Here is a 22282-nt window from a genome sequence, read left to right as displayed (position 1 = left end):
CAAGACAAACATCCCAACTTTGAATTTTATTAATTTTCTACTGCTCTGAAGAAAGAAAAAGTGAAGACTGGAAGAAGACAAAAACTAACAGCGCAATGCATGGTGCAACACAATAACTAAACAGTGTTAAGTGTCATTAGCATTCTTGAAATTTTTGTGGCCTTTCATACTCATAAAAAAATGAATCCACATAAGCAGTATTTCCTCTCGGGAACAATACCAACAGCCTTTGATTTAGCAGGGAAATGGTGGAATTGAATTTTTTATGACCAATATTCATGTCCAAACCTTGTAGTTCAATACCACAAGCACACTCCCCCTCCCTTACACAACAAATAATACGATTTTGTGACGATTCCAGTGAAAACTGTTGATCAACCAGGATGTTCCACAATTTCAAAGCATGTCTGAAGGTCATACAGTTGTTCACTGCCACAGATTTACACAAATCAGCTCAAATATTATTAACAGAAAGCCAAGAATCAGAGCAACAGATGCACCATGAATTCTTGGAGAACCAATACAAAAGGAATTTACAATGCAAAGGAAAGGTAAAGAGCAGAATTACCCAGGGGACAATAAAAATCTAATAAAGGAGGAATAAACAGGGTTTATTGCCAAATGTGGAAGTCTGAAGATCTTAAGCAAGACGTGATTCTTCAGAAACAACTGAGGAAAGAGGAGATGGTGCAAATCTTTTGTGAATAGGGGAGTTTATTTTGTAGCAGGAAATAACACGTGAAAACAGTGTGATACAAGAAGGGTTTGGTACAATCAGAGCAGTTAGCAGATGAACTGAAAAAATATGATACAGGACTTGTGAGGGCCGTAAGTGGCACAGTTGGCGTGAGGAGAGATGGGAAAGAAATTAGTGGAAATAGAAGCAAAACAAGCAAATAAATACTTTAATAAAACTCAGAGAGTTTATTAGATTTTTTTTTCTGCCCTGCAGATATTTTCCAGAATACAAGATTTCATTTTCATTAGATTTTTCAATGAAAAATATTGACTTCTTCTCACAGAAAGCAGAGCCTTCCCTTAAACAGCATTTCCCCCCAGTCTTCTGGTGGTCCCTACGGAAAATCGTCAGCCTCATGGTAGAGCAGGCATGGAGGGAATGGAAGGCTCTTTCCAGATCATGAACATATTGCCTTTAAAGAAGATGTTCATAAGAAATCCTTTACAAAAGGATAAAATGTATTCATATCAACTACAGATTTATTGAAAGTACTAAACTCATTTTACTTAAAACATAAAATAATCAGTAGATTGGAACAGTGTTCTGCCAAGCCTCCCTACTGGAACAGCTAATGAATAACCTACTGTGTTGCAAATCTCTCATCCACCACAATGTTTTACATCAGGAATCACTGCTAATAAAGTGGGAAGAAATAACATCTACTTTCAGAGAAACTATTATCAGAGTAGAATTACTCAATATAATTTAAATGTTAAAAAAAAGGATTTTAAAATAAAAGAATCTGAGCCAAATGTCTCCAACTTGAGACAACAATTAATCTCAAGAGAGTATGTACTGTCAGCCTCTTGAATTCTTCCCCAGTCTGCTTTTACTCTGCACTGAGTAGCATAAAAAGAAGGAAATTGAAACCTCTGCCTTTTGGGATGAATAGATCTAGACAAAATACATTGCCTCTTAAAGCATTAAGTAACTTCAACATTCACTAAGCACATCAGTGAAATAATACAGATGAAAGAGACCAACCAATTACTCAGTAGGAAGAGAACTAAGTCTTCATGCTTGGCTCTATCAGCTTTCAGTCAACACAGAAATATAAAGTAAATATAAAACTCCCTTAATAATCCCATGATGATTCTCCAGACCCCCTAAATCATTAGCAATTGCTATTATTATTATTTGCTTGGTATTTTGGGACAGCAACTGAGATTATGACCTCTTTGTTCTAGGCACAGTGTAAGAAACTAATTAAAAAGGTCACCTGCTCTCTTGTTTCCTGTAAGAAGCATTTTTCAACCCAGCATACCTGTAGGTAGAATTTTACAGTTTCCATGTAGGAAGGTGGAGCCTTCATAGTCTCCATATGGAGGCTATGCAAAGACACTTTGATGCCAAGAAACCTAGTGAGTACAGGCAATTTGAAACAGCCATTCATTCCAGTACCTTGCTAGTACAGGATCAAGAGCACAGAAAACTGAAGATTAAGCCAAGAACTGTGGGTAGAGCCTGAAACTGAGAATCGAGCCTCACGAAGTCAAGTACTGCTATCATGACTTTTCTGCATCTAAAGAAATTGCCACAATAAACCTGTGTAATACTGACTGCACCTCTAGTTACTAAATCCAGAGAATGTGTTCAGGTATCAACCATACTGCCCGAGGTCACTCATATGATCTAGAGGACTCCTTTGAAATTAGAAATCTAGCAGCCAGGCTTGTTTAGCAATTCAAACAGTGTGAAATAGCCAGAGGGTATGATTTCTTTAGATTAATAAAGAATAACCCAAAGGACTCTGAAGTCAAAGCCAACTAAAGAACCAGTCAAAGCATCAGCACTTCATCTCATCAGACTTTTGACAGTATGTCCTGAGAGATATTATTTTATCTTCAAAGTGACACAGACTCTTATGTTTTGCTCACTGAACCAAGAATCTGGTGCATAACTGACTGCAGTCACATTACCAATACTGAAATTCATTTTAAATACTGACAGGATTATACTGACCCTCAAAGGGCACAGTATCTTTCAAGCTTGTTGTGTTGTTTGGGTTTTTTTCTTTCCATCAAAGGAGATATTTACTTCTGAGTAACTAAACCTCTATGTGCCAAAGCTCTGTCATAACTCCCCTGACTTAAATAAGATGTGACTACCTATAGATCTGACCCTAGAGAGTCAGTTCTCTTCCATGCACAGTTTATTTACAATTACAGATAAAACATGTCAAGGTAGCTTTCTGCCAAAAATCCACCCCACAACACCAACCAAGAAATTCATGTCACATTGCACATCTACAATTGTCTTTTCCTCCCTTATCGGTCTGTGAATGCTTTCTCCCTCAATTTATAGCCTGTATGTCCTTTTTCAACATTGTGGTTGTAGGTCAGCCCTGTGTCGTAAGTGAGGGTGGAGAATGCTGTCACAGAAAAACACCCCACATCTTCATTTGCTCCTCGGCTGGTACATAGCAGAATGATTGCAAAGCAAATCATGCTCCACGGAGGCTCTTATCCTGCGCTTGTCAGTAAATAAAGTACTAATTAACAAGGGGTAGTGACTGATGGCATAATAAGTGATTTATAGATTTTAATTGAACATTATAGCATCCCTGAGAACTCAATTCAAGATAGTTTTTTTAAAAACTCTGGCCTTAATTCAGTAATATAATTAAACAAATTAAAGCTTTAAAGCTTAAAAGTTTAAGCTAAAATCAATAAGAGTAACCACACACATAAAACTATGTGTAAGTAACTTGCTGAAGTACAGTCTTTGCAAGGGATAAATAGAGGCCTTTGCTAAAAGTTGCAGATGCCCTATAATTCAGAAAAGGAGATCTGTATTATTCAAAATTCAGCATTCAGCAAAACCATTCACTACTTAAAGAGCACAAGACTTAAATATTTCTATGGAATTGATGCATTTCTCACTCTCAACTGGGGTATATGATTAGCCAAAAATAAACTGAGTATCTCGCTTTCTTAAATTTTGGACAGTGAATAAAGTGCTGACTCCCATCTCTCATTACATTTGTTTGTCTGAGAGATGCTTAGTAGGAGAGAAGGAATGACCATCTTTAGCTATTTTCTAAAGTGCTTACTTTAGAGATATTCAAGTACAAACCAGAGACATCAGAATAACATAAGTAATTGTAGAAAATACATCTTTATCTCTTTTACTTTATCATTTCAGCTGCCTTTAATAATTTGTTTATTAAGATTTTCTCATTACTGATTCTTTTCACATCACAATAATCATCGTCATAAAAATGCAGTTTGTTTTATCAGGAGTTTTGTCCAAAAGGGATGTCCTCTGTCCTTGACAATTCAGACACCTGGGTTTCTTCCCCTGGGGAAGCCAGCATCACCTTCTGGGTCTCTGCCCTTCATTCAGGAGCAATGAGAAATGCCATTCCATGACCACTGCTGGCCATTGCAGTCAATATTAAGTAGCATTAAGCAGCCTGCAGTAGCATTAAGCAAGCATCTGCATGTTGGGGACTTTGCTCTTGGCTTGTGTTCTGTCACTCAAGTTCATTCTACTTAACACTAACTTCTCATGGCAAAACAAGGCCTTTCTTTCTTTTTTAAGTCACACTCTTGCCTTTTGTTCTAGGCAAGCTGCCCTTCTATCCCAGAAACTCAATCTCTGCTTCTGATCAGCAGAAAAAAGAATGAGGGATGAGGGATAAAGCAGTGCATCATAATAGACTACTTACTCTAAAAACACGGTATAGATTGTCTCCTTTAATGAATAATGAATCACAAGCACAAGTCTATTTGGAAATTCTCCAGCAGGTCATTCCCGTACCCTCAATGACAATACTAGTGTGACAAGAAGTTACAGCCAACGATGTCATGGAGATCAAAACAGCCTTAAATAATGCTGACTTCTGCATTTTCAGTTCAGACATCGGTTTCTGGATACAATGAAGAAATAGACCTGTTTCAGGATACTGCATGTTTTATGGGCAGACAGTGTCTTCAATAAAAAACCTCAAATAACACCATCTTAGCCAAATTCTGCATGAATACATCAAAACTATGAGACCAGAACAAAAAGTCACAACCCTAAAAAGGAACAGCCCTTGTTCTTATCATCTGTAAACTACTACTTCATAAAGGATATTTCATACATTGCAAGCCTCCTTCTCACATGGCTTCCAAAGTTTCTTACCCTGTGTCAACCATCAGTATACATTTTTCTAAACGACTTAAGAAGTTGAGTTCTACCTAATGTGTGTAATAAGACTATCAGTACATCACTTTAGTCATGAGAAGTTGGCAGCACTTTGAGAAACAGGATTTCATGTCTAGCAAACACAAGGTGTTTTGTACAACGACCATTCAGCCCCTCTCCACCACACAGCCCAGTGTGTGCTTGGAGGTCTGAGCTCTCCCAAGTCTGCAGGATGACTACTGGGGTTGCAGCCCTAGGAATGGATGGAAATTGACTCACTTATCCTTTGGTGTTCCTGTGACATCCACTGAACAGTTATTTGGTCTGCATTTTTTAAGAAGTGATTTTGTTTAGGATATATAACATCATTTTTTCTAACTAGTTATCTGTCTTTGACTTGCTGGTATTTCTGACACATGCACTAGTCTGCTGTGAACTAAGATAGACAGGAATTTATATGAAGTAAGCTGAAAGTTTTGCAAAATTTCACAGGAAATTTGCAAAATAATAACAGTATTTAGGAATTCATATCACAAAGCTGTGCCCTTTTATATATACATATATATGCACACATATATATATGGAAGATTTATGAGCTTTTGATTAATGGTTTTAAATATCTTCCTTTAACATAAAAAAAAACTTTAAAGCCTGAGGACTTTTTCTCCCTTCACTTTCAGAGGTTAGATAATAAGTAGAGATCTAAATAAGGCCATCTCTATCTTTTAGCCAGATAATGGCTTTTAAAGCTTGTGTAGCATAAAGAACACTCACGATGGAGCTGCATTATATTAAATCATCCATTGACAATATATAGAATACATTCGAAGATAATGAATCCTATCTTATCATCCATCAGGGCAGCCATGCTTTCACATCCTTTTTTATTTAGACAACATCAAAATAAATAAATTTACTCACATATATGAATTATGTATTAAACTTCTTAGACTGATTTGCACATAAAGAAAGAAAATCATGGTTGAAACCAACAGTATAAATTCTTCTTTTTTTTTTTTTTGAGGTTTTATGCTAAGCTCTAGAGATTCATCACTTGAAAAGTGTCTCTTTTGGTTGTATTTATTGGACCTAACCTAGAAAAAAATCAAAATGCTTTCTTTTAAAGAGGCTTTTGCCTCTTAGTAATTTAAGAAACCAGAAGAAATGGCAAAGTAAGTCCCTTCTCTTTGTCCTCATTTTGTGTAATTCTAGCTAGCTTTGTCTTGTGCTGCACTGAGGTAACAATTTATTTATCTAGTCTGATTATCTACTGTTGAATAAAATTTCAAATCTGGTACTGGAAATTTACTAGGGTGCTTATCAATGATCTGCATATTTTACAATCTATACAGCTGATTTAAGCATGCTTAAAGGGCGAACGGTCAATTTCCATCTGTATTTAAAGGATTCTCCATGTACAGTGGAACTGCACAGAGAAAAGGCAGGTGTCCCTGTGCTTTTGTGCTCCTTTCCCACACCACCTAGAGTGACCATACCAAGGTCAGAGGAAAGTGAAAGAAGATGGAAACTTGGATTTGAAGATAATATTTTTCATGTCTAAAACTTCCCCAAAACCCCAATAAAATCTGCAAACAGTTGCAAGTGCAACTCTTTTTGCAGTCTTGGACTCACAACTGCTATATTTTAAATAGCATGAGTATGGAAATAAACTGAAGCCCAATACTGACCATGTGGCAAAAGCAGCTGTGGTGCATGATATGTGGTGAAACATCTCTGGCTCTTGTATAACATTCCCATCTGCAAAGGCAAGAGCAACCCAGGCTCTCAGGAACAATTTGAAGAAAAATCCACTGACAGGAACGTCTTCCTCTCTCTTTATCCATCACCATTTCCATTCTTTCTCATCCTTGTCTCTGCACTGGCATTTAATCACCCAAAGCCAACTGATGCTACGCTGTAGTAAGACTTCATTATTTCATTTAAATTCTCAGCAGTATGCTTTCTAGTTCTATCAACTGACACTGCATTGTCCCAACTAATTATTCATCTTTTATACGTCACTAATCTTTCTCAGTATATTGCCTGTACGTTGTGCTATTAAGTCACACAAGGTGGTGATCACTCTGGGCAGACAAAACCAAAGGTGAAGTCTACATTCTGCTTTCAGAATCCAGCCAATCTTAACTCGTGTAAATTTGTGTAAAATCTGGTGTTTCACAGTTTCTCCCAGTTGTTGGGTAAACTCTTGGGTTATATTCTTTTGAGTTAGATAAAAAAGGATAATTTCTTCATAATATGCTCATAAAATAGAAAGTTCTGTTTTCCATCAAGTTATCCTTATTAAGATGCAGTTCTTGGGAACAATTTATTGACTTATTTTTGAATACCAGCCTAGGTCTCCGGCAGTTTCTGCATCCTTTTATGCAGATTATGCTGCAAAGATGTAGCTCAGCCATCCCATCATTTAATTCATTCCATCTATGTGGAGTATTATTTTTACAAATGATGGACAGTTGCAATTCATGAACTTCTGAGGTTTTCTGGAGTCCCTATAGACCAGGTGCTAGATATTTAAAAGCAATATGAACAATAGAAAAGCTTATTCCAAAAGGCTTCTACTCTTCAAGAGTGAATTTTCCACACAGCATTTTCAAAACACACACTAATAAATTATCACAGGTTTATCACTGTTTGTTAGTATTTCTGTATCTTTGTTCATACTTTAATACTAAAACAAGAGGAGTGTAAAAATACTCTGAATAGAGGTCAGAGATGAAAAGGCTGAGACAAAAGAGTACAAGATGAGACAGACACAATGTAGTTGGCCAGATTCCATTGCTACATTCTGATGATGCTGCATTTATTCACAGATTTAAATGATGTATAAAATTTCTGATGGCAAGAATTTCATAAGGTGTTCAATCCAAAATTCTTTTAAGTCAATGAAAGTCTTTTAGATTACAAATCAAAATATCTATCACCAATCAAATTAGAAAATAATGTACATATTGAAGCAGCCTTTAAAATTCCCTTTCATTACTACAAGTTGTCTTCACTCCTAAATTTCATAAAAGATAAAACCAAAAATAATTTATGGAGTTTTAGTCATAAACAATTTCTATCTTATTCACAAACTGGCAATGCTACTTTGCTTTCAGATTTCATTTTCCAAATAAACTCTTATCAGTTGTCCAGGATGCAAAACGGACCTGGTTTTAATTTTACATGTCATATCATGTATGTAAAAAGATGCTACATTGGGTCAGGTTAAATCCGATAACAAAAGGTAAGCATAAAAAAAAAAGAAAGAATTATGTCACCTATGACTGTTTGCAATTATACACCGCACTGAGAGCTCTCTTTTCTAAGCGTTCCAAATAGTCTATCCCAGCAAAATTTATAGTATATTAGTATTTCTTGACCCAGTTCCCCCAAATCAAGGCAGGAGTTTACCAGTTCACTTATGAAGTACATCAAGCGTGACTAGCAAAGTATGAACAGAGAAAATGCCTCAAGTTCAGAACACTCCCATGGATTTTCAGTGTTACAGTATGAAAGTGTCAGAACTGCAGTCAAGAGTTTTCACAGGGTTTTTAATCTAAGAGATCAGAGTGTCAAAAATAACTATTACAAGGATTTGACATACCTCAAGTACATGGGATCAGATTTCCCTTAATGTAAACTCATACTGCAGTTTAGCAGCTGAGAATCTCATGTAACAAAACCAAGATTCATAAATTCTTCAAGTAAACTGCTGGGAAAAAAACACTGGTAAAACTCAATTAAACAAAAAGCCGTCGATGAAAGGATAAATTTTGCCATAAATGCGGGCAAATCTGGAAAAGGCACTTTTGGAATTTTGTTTTGTATATGGGAGCAAATTGAAAGCAGAATACTAAATGGCTAAAAGGCCACAAAGCACACCTCCTATCTCCATTTCTTTTTTTGTTATTGTAAGAAAAATCTGCGCATTTTCTTCCCACTGTTGTGCACTGTGTTGTAACACCACCATTTTTTCTTTAGCCTAGTGAGGCCTATGTTTCTATGCATGTATAGCTCTGTGGCCTGTGAAGTGCTTTGAGCTGAAATGTATTATATTAATGCAATCATCATTCTTATAATGATGGACATCCTTGGAGTACTTCCTTTCCTCTAGATGAATGCAGTCTAACAGCCAAATTGATTTCAGTAATGATAGAAATATCTTTTTTTTTTGCATTTGTTAGACATCAGCTGATGTCAATGTGCAGGACTGAACTAAAGTGGGCACTGACAAAACTTTCACTCTTCCTCTTGCCCCAGAGTCCCCATGGGCCTTGAAGGACTCCTTCGACACCTCTCTTGGGAACCCTGTTCAAGCCCCTGGATTTAGGAGATGCATAGGAAGCTGCAGGCTTTCAACACATGGACTGTGTTAGTAAGATAACTTCTTCCCACTCTCTCCCGTTCTGGGGTTTTTGACAAATCAGTATAGATAAACGGAAGCTCCCTTTCCTTTCCAAGAAGTCGCAAAAGCAGGAGAAGCATAAGCCCATGGACCTGAGCCTCTCACTATTATAAAGTTCCACAGAGTGGTGGGGTGAAGTAGTGGAACTGGTTTATCCCTACGCATTGTAAAACCAGCTCCATCAACTTCCATTTCCTAGTATGTCTGTGTTCAAGGAGCAAGGATTACCATCAAAATTTTCATTAAAAATTGAGAATGTATGTTTTCCAAATTCACAGTAAATTATATGGAGCACTGCAGGAATTTATTCTTTATTCTCTCATATGCCTGACTGATGAAATAAAGCCTAAGTAACCTTGCTGCTTATCCAACTATCCATCAAGCCTTTTCCAATACCTTTCAGCATGCCAGTAAATTTTAATCAAATTCAAAGGAGGGGGAAGGTCTCTGATATATTGTATTTCTGGAAGGGCTGGTCACACAGGACAGAAAACATAATCCATACTAATGCCATGTTTGAAAGGCTACTCTGCTAACTTCTCTGACAACACCACAGTTACAAGGGAAAAAACCATTATGACCACCCGAACTACAAAGAAGAAAAGAAGGAAAGACTTAATTAGAACTTCCACTTTATTAAACATGCAACAATTTAAACACAAGAGAAAGCTGCATGGCATCCCAAGTAGAGTTTTTCCACTCTTTTAAGGACTGTTCTGGGTTTTTTTTCTGCCCTCATTCAGATAAACCTCAACTCTTCTATCAAATCAGTGTTTAAAAGAACATGATAAAAAGAAAAGTTTCCACATATTGAGTGGGTTCAACCTCCGTCTTTACCTATGGCCAGTGACTAACAGAGGAAGCAATAGGTCACCAGTCTCCATCACTCAGTAACTGTTAGATAAAGCTTGGCAAGAAGGAAAAGGATCTTATGATTTGGGAGTTTACTGAGGCTAAAGAAAAGATAATGGTACTTATGATACCAGCCTGAGTCCAAATCTGACTTAAATCCACCTGCTGAACCATTCTTATGTACTGTAGAAGATATTTAATCAATAATCAATAGGAAAATTAGGAGAGAAACGATGCTACAGGTGGGGGAAACAGAAATACATATATAAACTTCTATGAAAATAATACTGATAATTTGAACTTAATAGAGTTTAGACTAATTGCATAAAACTGAGGTGCTTTATTTATATATAAGCCATTCCACAGGGGTGTGTGACAATTAATACTTGCCTGTGTGCTCTCCATACCCTGAAAACTCAATACTGAAACCTGAAACATGATTAGATATTGCTGGCAGCTTTCTGTTTAAAAAAAAAAAAAAAAGTTAAAAAAAAAAGCACCTTTCAGTCTTAAAAAAATAAAAATAAAAAGGCAAGCAAAGAAAAATCCTTGAAACAAAACCTGATGTGTGAGGCTCTGTGTTCAGTTCCAGTCCGTAAATTCCTAATCCCAAAACAGGAGGAGCTCTGTACACCACACACTGGCAAACTAGCTGAACTGCTGTTACTGTTGAACTGTTTGATGATACAACACAGAGAATGATTCCTGCAGGCTGCTTGTAAACAAGTGAGTGCCCCGATACCTGGAGGGATTTTGTCAGAGCTTAATGAATTGTAAGTGTACAAAGCAACCATAAAAAGTTAATTCTTTCCTTCTGTCCTGATTCTTATAATTTTCACTGTTACAACTCTTACCATATGATTTTATTGAGGAATTTAACTGTTCTCTATCTTAACTATTTTATGTCTTCAATTTCTTCTAGCAGAAAAGGTCTGCTGAGGCCCAGGTCCAAAGGAGAATATCACTCTGTGCCTTCTTATCCAGATCCAGTCTGGTTTTCTTCATCCATTATTCCCTTGGGTATGTACTATGCCAGGAAAAAAAAAAAAAAGGTGAAAATGTGGAAAAGAGCAGAGTTGGGACAGCTTCCTTTATTTGTATCAAATAACTAATACTGAGTTTTCTCTCATCTATCTTCTTCCATCTCAGTTGTGTGACCCGTTTTCAGACCTCACAAGTGGGGTAGATGTTCAGTGGCAACAGCTGAACTTCCTAAAGAGAGTGAAGGCAGGAGTGTACTTTGCGTATGTGTGTTCACTGTAGGTTCTGCTGTCTCCTTTTGAATGCTCCAGATGAATTTCCCAAGAGGACAGAAAAATGCAACTAAACCCTGCCTTTTTTTGTCCTATTATCTTCTATCTCTGTGTCCCTCTGTTGAGCTAGGAAGAAGGGCTGATGAATGAAGAACGGAAGCTGAGGCTAGACACGTAACACCACAGCTGAGTGCTGCAAACGACGGTGGGAATGGGATGAGCCACTGTTCAGGCACTGCACGTGCTGCTTTGGAGATAAGCCATCAATGACAGATGACTGCACTGGAAAGATCCACAGCATCTTTGTGTCTGTGTGGTACCTTTGTTCAGCACTGCTGCTGCAGTGACGCTGTGACTACTGCAGCAACTGCTGCGGCAACAGCGGATGACAGAAGAGCAATCCCTGGTCAGAAGGAAAGTCAGGAAAATACTTCTGGAATTTCTGTAGCTACTGGGTTTATAATAATGGGTTTGTATTATCAGGCGCATTGTGAGCTGACAATGGCATAGCAGTGATAGCAAAATTCTCTCTTGCAGACAAAGCTTCAGAAGCAAGAAGCCAGATTCCTCATACAGACCAGACACTAGAAAAAGAGTAAAGAATTCCTGCTGGGAGGAGTTCTGGGGGAAGGTGGCGAGGAGCCCCAACCTGAAGAGTCTTGAAGGCATGACAGAACTCCGGAGTTCATGTTCCCTAGGAGAATTTGTATGAAGATAAAGCACAGCCTCCAGAGCAGCAGCCTGAACTGCGAGCTGCTATTGAAAGGACTTCGCTTCCAGTCCTGGTAACAAAACAAACTGAAAAGTTTCCCATAGTCTTAGAGGAAGAGAAACTAATTGCTCAGCCAAGGCTGGTTGCTTCTTGTTGCTGCTGGTTTCCCCTGAGTTTTCTTTTTCTTTTGCCACTGCAAAACTCCCAAGGGCATACAAACTCCCAGGAGACTCAGCTGCAGGACCAGGTTAATTTTTAATACCTGCTGAAGACATGTAGGGTGCAGATGACAAGAAATGTCAAGAACTTCTGCTGCTTGTGATGCAGAGAGCTAAGTCCAAGCCACCACTTTTTTATAGCTAGCATGAGTTCTGCCAGAGGCTGTCTAACAGCAAAACCAGAAAGTATGTGAGGAAACACTTCAGTAGTTTCTGCTCTCTACTCTGGTGTGCGAAAAAGCATTACACTCAATATTAGTCTCAGAAGCAGCATTCCTCAGTATGTGAAAGGCAGTCTCCTTTCTAGTCCTGCCAACATTAGAAGCAATGGGCTGCAGTCATCTCCCCCTGACACAATTTATGATTAATAAATCCAAATGAATTACAAAAGTTACCATAATCAGATAATTTTCTTGTTCACTCACAGAAATACTTGTCTCATGGGGGGATGCATGGACTAAATGCATAAACCGCACTGTATCTTCTTGTTTTTCTCAAAAAATACATTTCTTACTGAGTTTTACACTCCAGTTTCTACGTGCTTTCATTAATCTACAGAATTTATGAGTTGCAGTTACTTCACTAAGCTTCTGAAATGTTAAACAGTGTAATTTATCATTGTCAAGCACGTGGAACTTTGGACATCTCTATCTCTACTGTAATCTCTATTTTTACATGATTCTTCTTTTAATAAGAATTTATAATCCCTTTTCCCATAAAAAGCACAGCTCAACAAAAATGTTGTCAGAGATTATTCCACTATATGACTCAGCAAAGCTGCTGAAAAGACAAATTGCTTTGCTTGTTGCAGGTACGATTCTAAGTCCTTAGGAACTGTTGGAAAATTTAGGGAACCAATCCAAAAACACAAGCGTTTCCTCTTAAAGTCCTATACAGCTGAAAAAGAACAGTCACGAAGAATGGCTCCTGACTGTTAACTCCTGGATGTCTTGGGACCATTAGCACTTTAATGCTCCAAACACCTCTGCCTATATGCTGTATATCTACCTGGCAGGTTGGTCAACTGGATGAAGGTCTGGGTAGACCCAGAGCCACACATACAGTTTCAAGAGCTGCTGCCTAAATCAAATAATACCCATGAGCTGCAGGAATGAGCCGGCACAGGCTTCTGCATATGTCACTGTTTACACCTAAGTGAAAAGCTTAAAGCATCCTTAATTAAATGCTTAATTAAAGCATTAATGGTAACCTGAGTTTTCAACGATGAAATAGGTACATAAATGATAAATAAAATCACAAAGTAATATGACTTCCTCAAAAAAAAACCCACATTTTCCTGTTCCTTTGGGCTGTACATTTGCATGTCTGTGTACTGCCAAACACATACAGGACTATAACTCTGGTAAAAATGTGTATTCTGTTCCTAAATTCAGACCTGGGCTGTGTGACCTCTTCTGGGATGGAGTTCCAAAGCCCAAGACCTACTGTAGAAGATGTCCTCACCCTCCTCCAAACCCATCTGGATTAATTCAACCCCACGATTGCATAGTTTCTCTCCAGGTGCCTGAAGCATATTGATAAAAATGGGTTTAAGCTACAATGGCAGGTTTTTACTGGCGTGATTAAAGGTGTAGGTATATGTAATTCGCCTGACATTTCTATTATAAGGCTGATCGTACCTTAAAGTGCAGCAGCTGTTTGCTGCATAACTATGCATCAGCTCTCATTGACTCGAGCACAGATCATCGTTTTCTCAGAAAGAAATCACCTTCTCTCAATAGCCTCAGAATTCTCATGGTAGCTTCTGACCTAACATGGTGTATTTGTCCCCATCTTCCCATGCTAGAGTGCACATGGCAATGATGAACAGGACATGTATTTTTTTTCCAAAACACTTTTCAAACTACCATAATTAGTATCCATAAAGAGGACTGAAGTAGCAATTAACTAAATAATGCATGCTGCTCATCAAAAAAATATAAGTTTTCTAAAAGTGACTCAAAGCCTTTTTCACCACTTAGCTCATCATCCTGGAGGTTACTCATCTGTCAAGCAAGAAATCATCATGTACTACCCTAGACACATAACTTTCCTGTTGAGAGTTAGAGCAGTGATACCTGACCACTCAAATACTGCTCAGTTTTACTTTCCTAAATGGCTTATCTTTCATGCCAGGTCAATCTAGTTAATCCTGTGTTTTCAATTTCATTACAGTTCTTGGAAGATAAGGGTGCTCGGCACCTTGAGAACATTAACTGGATCAAAGCTTTCTGATTTTATACGATAGTAACAATGGTCTGGATCTCTGCTGCTGGGTTTGTTAACATCACATGCATGTTCCACCAGACTCAAAGCTGGAGACACTGAGTTTTATTAAGATCATTTGGAAGAAGACTGATAAAGCAAGTTTTTCTTCTGTCTCTTGTAGGAGAAATGTACCTAACACTAACACTTCTAACACTAAATATAAACGGTTTATGTTGCTTATTTATAGATGGGATATTCTAAATTAATATGGGCAGTACAGATGAAGCACAACTGGTATGAAACTGCTGAGGCACCGTGGCCTATTGCCACCACTTCAAGAACTGGTTCAGGGCTTATAGTCATGCCAACAACTGAATACTCATGAAGTACTAGGAAAAACAAAATTCAGCCAAATTATGGGGGGATTGCGGTGTGCTGCAAACAGGGATTAATCATCAACAGCAATACTAACAAAAACAAAAAGATGTTTGGCACAGAGCTCTTTTTGAATCTTTATCGCACAATGATTCCTACAGACAAAGGGAGTGGTGCATCTCCTGTTGAGAGCTACAGGGAACACAGTATTGAGTCTACTGTTTGTTCATGCCCTGATTTTGCACAGGTTCTAATAGATACTGCTGAATAACAGGAGAAAGTTAAAAACGGCTCTGCTCAACATTGCCACCTATCCCACCAGGACAATTCAAACCCAAAGGATCAACCCCCATGTCTGAATGTTCACCCTGACTCTGGCAACACTGCCTGTCCTCATTTCACATCTGGTGAAACCTCCAGAAGAAATGACAATCATGTCATCAGCCTTGATATGGCCCTCACTCCTATAGGTCACAGGAGCTGAGTGTTTAGGGTGCTGTTTGGAGAACATGTAAAGATGGACAAGCATACAGCCTGAAAGTCATTTAAATTCTGGTCTGTCTGGGGCTTCTCAAGGGACCCAGCTAAGGTATGATTCCTTCCTTAAATCCAATTGCAAATACAGTCTAGGCAGAAAGTAAGTGCTTATCTCCTCATAATAGGCATCCAGGAAGTTTTCAGGCTAGGAAAGGCTTACTAGGTTCTGCAGTCCTCTAAAGTAAATTTGCTGGATTGCTGTCTGGGTTGGTGAGCTTTTAGCCTCTAAAGATTTCAGTGCACTGGATTTTACCTTGGGTCCCAGGATCTGAACTCCAGCCAGTTCCTTAAGGTGGAGGAAGATAAATCCCCTGACAGAGGGAAGCGGTGACCTCAATCAAATTAAGATTCAGTAAACATGAGATGAGTTTTTCAATTTAACCTTACAGTTCAGACAACCCCATTTATGTTTACTAATTCTAATTTAATTTCTGGACCAGAAAAGGTCTAGCTAATTACACCTAGCACACACAAAAAAGTATTTCTGATAGTATTATTCTGTTTCTTATTCTGTAAGTCATATACTATACCAACCTATAGTTCTATACTATTCTTCTAAGGACAGAAATAGGCCTTCCAGCAAATATTTCCAATTTCATATAGGAATCTGTTCTCCTGTTACAAAATAATTACATTTACAACTTCTTCAACTGAACAAGAAAAGTTCCAGCCTTACAAATATATCCAAGTTCCATAAATCTTAATTCTGCTCCTTAAAAAAAAAAAAAAAAAGAGGAAAAGAATAAAGGAACATACACCAGAAGGTAAGACATTTCGTAACTGAAAAGAAATCAAACATCATGTACACAGGGCACTGCCTCCGTATGGAAAGGCATACATAGGGTGCCGTCTCCATATGGAAAGGCATTAAGGCTTCCTGAAAGGCTGTCTTCTCCACATAACTCTGAAAGGCCATGAAACACACACATTAATGCAAGTAACATTCTTGTCTGAGTTAAAGGCATATGAAAACTTTGCATATAGATGTCCATACTTAACTAATAAAGGCAGGGGATCAGAAAACTTGAGGTGACTGGAGGCTATGAATCTCTTCTTGGAGAGAAGAGATGGGGGAAGGAGCCTCCAGTCTTCAGGAGATAACTAGCACCAGTGACTCAGCTGCAAGCTAGAAAATATTAAGCACAGAAGGAAAGAGAAAGCCATATTAATACTACAACAGCTCAAAGAGAAGCTCTAAAGCTTTTCCTACCCCATAAGCAAAGCAATAGCTCCTTCATCCTCCATCATGTGTATTTCCAGGACACTCACAGTTTCAGCCTTTTGGCATCAACATAGGAATCCATTCCATTTCACATATAGTGACAGCATGAATGTGCCATTACTGGAGACCAAAGGCTTGGTCTTAAGAGATATGAGTTTTTTTTCGCCACTGACCGAAAAGGAACTTGAAGGTACTCAGCACCTGATAACATCAGGGTCACTAAGCAGTGAGATGGAAGGTTTGTCTCTGAGGTACCCTCAGTAAGATCTCCCATAGAGCCTTAACTTTGGACATCTTTTCCTTTTTAGCACAAACGAAGGATCCTCTATAGTGCTCTTTATGGATGTGTTTTAAAAGTAAATATAACTCGGTATCTGAGGCAGCTCCCATTTCATGCTGTGCCTTGAGGCTGCCTGAGGTGGATTTAGTTGGGGTATCTAAAAGCTGGGAAAATCTCATTTTTAAGCATTCTGATCTATGGAGTCTGATTAAGAGTCCATTACAGATCATAAACTTCTCACAAACTGGAGGTATAAACTCCTCACTCTTAATTCTTCATGGCTGCACCTAAACTACCTTATATAGGAACCTCCAGACAAAGAATATTTACCCAGCAAATTATCAGAACTGTTGCGGTAAATTATCTGAACTGTATTAGGTACCTTCTAAAGGGCACTTTAAACCCAGGGAAAATAGGTAGATCCAGACTACTGTATCACTGAGTACAAGAAGACTGTAGGAATTTTAACCTACAAGTTAGGTTTTGGTTTGCACACACCAGTGTCCAAGACTGGGGTTTGTCCTCGTTTCCCCCTTTGGAGTCTAGATTTTGATTAGAAAAATTAGCTGTAGAGAACAGTCATTAACTCTGTAAAATATCACTATCCCTATATTTAGACTCAAGATTTTTTGCTGTCTTTATGGTAATTATCTTGCACAAATTTGGACAGAATTTCTTCCTTCTCTTCTGATATAAACCCCTATTAACCTATTGGTCAGATCCTAAAGCCACACTACACAGATATCCAAGTTGCCCCTATACCAGTGTTTTCTTTAATTACATTTTTATAATCATCTATAAATCATGTAAGTATTTGGACACTCTTACATTTCATAAGACATTAATAAGGAAAGCTCTACATAAATACTCAACAGTTATTAATAGTCTATCCTCAAAACACCTTTTGCCAAGTACAGGAGTCCCACTACCCACTCTCAACAGACAGGCAACTTAATAAATCCAAGTGAACAAGCCACAGAAATCCTGTTTAACTGCATAGCCTCCTGAGATCTCACAGGCATCTTATTTTACATCAGGAAACCAAACCAGCATCTAGAGGTCTCTAGATTGCATATATCTGAAGTCACCACCATGCTGCCTCAGCAGAATGAGCTAGTGCCTATGCAGGCAATAACTCAGACTCATATGCTTACATGCCCAAAGGTGTGTAATTCACTAGCTTGCTCTAAGGTTACCTACTATGCCCCAAAGGTGCCATGCTCAGTCCAGTTGAAAAGACAGAGCCACTTTATTTCAAATGAAGAAAAGACTTGGCCACTATCCATCCTTAATATATAGGCAAGTATTACATATTTAACATAAAGTAATGATTAAGGCATTCAACCAGAAACTGGAAGAGTTGGGTCCAACTGAACACTTTGAGAACATTAAGCAGACATCCCCCCAACCCCATCCCAGCTGAAACTCTTTAGGCTTCTGACACAGAAAAGGTAATAGAAGCTACTACCTACCTAATTCTCTGAAATGTCTACCACTTATTAAACCTGAATTACTAGAGACCAGTAAGATACCAGGAGTGAACACCCTGGACCTGCACTGCACTAGTAAGTAGAACCTCCCCAGAACCTCAAGGGAGAGCTGCAGGTTACAACTGTCCTCTTATGTCTATATTACTGACTTCGTGTTCTGCATACTAGATCAGAGAGGAGACTTTCAGGATGCCCAGATACTTCACAATTGAGCTCTCCTGGCATCCGCCTGTTTCACAGGTAATCACATTATCCACCAAGAAGGGCTCAGTTTGCCAGTGCCCTCCTGCCTTGACACTGTTCTTGCTTGCATTACCATGCTACGACAGGTAAATACCTGCAAGGTTCAGTAAAAGCAGGAGGAAGCTAAAGGCCCTCCAGGAGGGCCAGGCAAATGGAAAAGTACAATTATCAGTGTTGCAGCCAACAGGCACTGGGTTTGTTTTAAAGGGCTTCTAAAGTCTTACACTCTCAGCAGATCTGTCAGGCTTGCAAGGCCAAGCTGTACTGACTGTAATTCCCCACTGAAGATGTGCAAAGATGCAGTAACAAGTAAGGGTCCAAATTTTTGAACCAAATGATATATTTTCCCCTTCCACACTACTGGAGGAAATACACAATCATTATGATGATAAGGGATATAAACCCATCATGTGCTCAGGCTTCCGAAATCTCCACAGTGATGTAAGAACTCCACAGATAAAACCATGTACATCTCACATACTCAGAGCTCCAGCATGTACTTCCTGAGACACACTGGTATGCAGTTCCTGCCACAGAACAGAAATTCCCCCTTGCCTTCGTCACTGTCAAAGCTATCCATTCCTAACTCCATAAGCAGCAGGTATGATCCTTTCCAGTGACCACAGTGCCCACAAGTTTCAGTCACAGCTTCTGCTGAATGGTATTTCCTGTGAAATGGTTTTAATACAAATATATGCAAAGAAAATTGGGAGCCCTTAAAAACCTTTTGTGCCTGTTTGAGGACAAGGTACTCTGGTCCTTGCCCAGCAGCAACCTAGGAACCCTGGACACAGCTCTAGTGACACTGCACCTGCAAAGAAGGGTGGATCTGCAAAGCCTCCTGACCACCACCAAGATCGTATGCCAGCATGGTGCATCAACTTTATTTTGCAACTTCAGGCTCCCCTGTTTTTCCAATCCTTTCAAACTCCTTTTTTTTTGTCTTTTAAACAGGTCTTCCCATTTTTTCACATTTGTCTTTCTGATGCAGCCAGATGCAGACTATCGCTGTCTGGAGAAGATAGGCTGTTTTTCCTACAACTGCCATGAAAACGGACAGCAGCTTTATTAAGAGTTAACCAGTGTCAAAGTTCCCTATGTCTGCCCATCCAAAACATTTTTAGTAGAAAAATTCTTGTTTGAACTCTGTAGTTACAACTTAGGGAAGCCTGATCCATCCCAAGGGTTGTGGGGAATTGTTCAGCACTCAGCACAAGGAGCAGCAGCAAACGTCCCAGATGCCTGCCAAGTCCACTGGTTTGCCCAGAAAATACCACACACATTTGCCAACATTCGCCTCCCTCCTCATTACAGCAGCTTCCTCATTTGTCTCTGTAAAAAATATAACAGTTCACCCTAAAACTGTCCCCAAACCCTTGAACAAGTGGCATTTAAACTCCATAGGACGGCTGAGGCAGTCATAAGCCTACAAGTCTTCCCAAAGGACACTGAGTACAGAGAACAGTCATACACTGTACAGTGAAAGAAAACAAACCTTTGTTATCACATTTGTTTTCTGGTTTGACAAGTGCAAGGCAACTGCATTAACCTTATACAAAAAAGCTGCTGGCAAGGAGTAGACCAGAAAGCCAACCAATACCTAACTCCATGGATTACCTACTACAACAGGACACTGAAAAACAAACAGAGAAGACATTTCAAACTGGGACAGCTGCTCTTTTTGCACCCAGCACACTCAGAGTCCACAAGTAGAATTGCCCCATACACAAATGTTCATACAGGGTACCCTTGTTCACTAGGACCAGAGGAGATTAGGCACAGTCTTGCCACATAAGACTGGGAAAATGGCCATCCTTGGGAAGGAAGGACAATTACATGCACCAAGGGACTCTCTTTAGGCTTTATCCCTCTGGATGATGACAGAGAGAAAAAGAACAAAAATATTCCATGTTCTTAAAGGCAACCTGACAAAAAACCCTACAGCTACAGCATCAGCATGTCTGTTGAAACACACTAAAAATGTGAACACTTCTAGTCTTCTCTGCCCTATAATAATGGTTCATCAGTCTGTCCACTTCCTTATCAGATTAATATGTCACCAACTTTAATTAGAATTACCAGGCTGTAACAGGCATCTCTAAATGCCAAAGGCAACAACAGCAATAAAAGACATTAAAAAAAGAGAGAACACTGTGACCTTCAGTCCCACCAAAGACTACAAAGGTTCCACTGCTGATACCAGTTAGTTGTTACATGCCTCCTCCAAAGCTGCATCACCCATCGACCCAGTTATTTGAGCAGACTTCCTAGACTTGAGAATACTGCTGGCTCACAAGTGAGTCAGCAGACTAGGCACTGTAAACACTTTCTCTGCTTGGAAGGGGTGTGGGATGCCTGGCTGTCTCCACATGATAGGTGGTTATGGAGTTTCCCAGGAAACTGGCAGCCAAGCTCTCATGTCTGGAATGAGAAGTTCCAGGAACTCCTCATGCCTCACCAGGTTCTTCTACCTTATGAGCTCCCAGCTGCTCCAAGCCTCCACTCTACATGGTCCTGCTGCAGCTATGCTTCCTGCTCACATCCACCCTCTTGGTAAGCCTTTTTATGGCCTGGTGGCTATTGTACAGGTCTGCTGGAGCCAGGAGATCTGGGATGTTACACGGTGCACCTTCTGCAACCTGGGCTTCTGCTGGAACAGCAGTGGGACACTGGAAAATCCATTGCACAGAGCCACTCTGCCTGATGACACTGTAAAGAAAGCAAGGGACAAGGCCGTCACTCCTGACTGCTCTGACCAGAGGGGTCAGACTCTCACTCAGCAATAGCCCAGTAGATACTAGACAGTCTGAACAACCTGCTCTTCCTCTGAGAAAAACAAACTTGTAAGGTGCTAGGTCCAGACCTCACAAAGTTCTCTGAGCGCAGCTTGTCCTTGTCCCTGCTTTATGTGACTACAGCCTCAGAGCTGCTCCCTTTAAAACTACCTAAACATACCTCAACTTACCCTCCCTCTCCCAAAGATGAGACCCAAAACTAGACTCACCAATGTCTGAATCCTGCTTGTTGTCCAGTAGGAGGAAGAAAGAACTTTCTTTTGCAGGATCTGGGCTGGGTGCCTGGAACAAGCCCTCCTCCACATCAGCTGGCAGATTCATACAATTCAGAAGGCTCACAGCCAACTGTCAAGTGGTGATGGCCTGAAGATGAATAGTTGAGTCCTGTCTGTGAGCTGGGGCCTGATGGCAGGAGGAGGAAGAGGAGGACTGGCTGTCCCAGCACAGAGACTAGAGGCTGGAGTGTTTTAGGCACGAGTGGTGCCTGTTTCAGGATGAGGGTGATGCCTACAAAGGTGTGACAGTGTTTCTGGAGACAGGTTGGTCCCTCACACTGTTGGTATGATCTTTACTAGTGCATGCCTAGCTTACCAAAGCTTAATAAAGGTGAGAGCAGGCCTGAACCAATGTGGGCATACCAGATGTTTCAGCTCTGTCCTCTCCAGAGAGTTGTTCTTCACCCCACAATGAGCCTGACATAAAACTGAATGGCAAAACCAATGAGCTCTACAAAACCTCATTCTCAGTGTACAAGCAGGAATCACCCATGAGCAAGGGCAGCTGTACTTAACCATGCTGTAACCTCCTCCTGCTTTTCTG

At 39.5% G+C, this 22282-nt stretch overlaps 1 protein-coding gene across 15 annotated transcripts in view; it reads right to left on the bottom strand.

Moving 5' to 3' along the window:
* MAGI2 (membrane associated guanylate kinase, WW and PDZ domain containing 2) overlaps positions 1 to 22282 on the bottom strand; it is a 747917-nt gene that overhangs the window by 694223 nt on the left and 31412 nt on the right. The window lies entirely within an intron of this gene.

This window comes from Pezoporus occidentalis, unplaced genomic scaffold, assembly GCF_034315485.1.
Source record: "Pezoporus occidentalis ecotype Australia unplaced genomic scaffold, CSIRO_AGI_Poc_V1 ctg38, whole genome shotgun sequence".
Classification (NCBI taxonomy): domain Eukaryota; kingdom Metazoa; phylum Chordata; class Aves; order Psittaciformes; family Psittacidae; genus Pezoporus; species Pezoporus occidentalis.
This window is presented reverse-complemented; position numbering and strand designations above follow the sequence as displayed.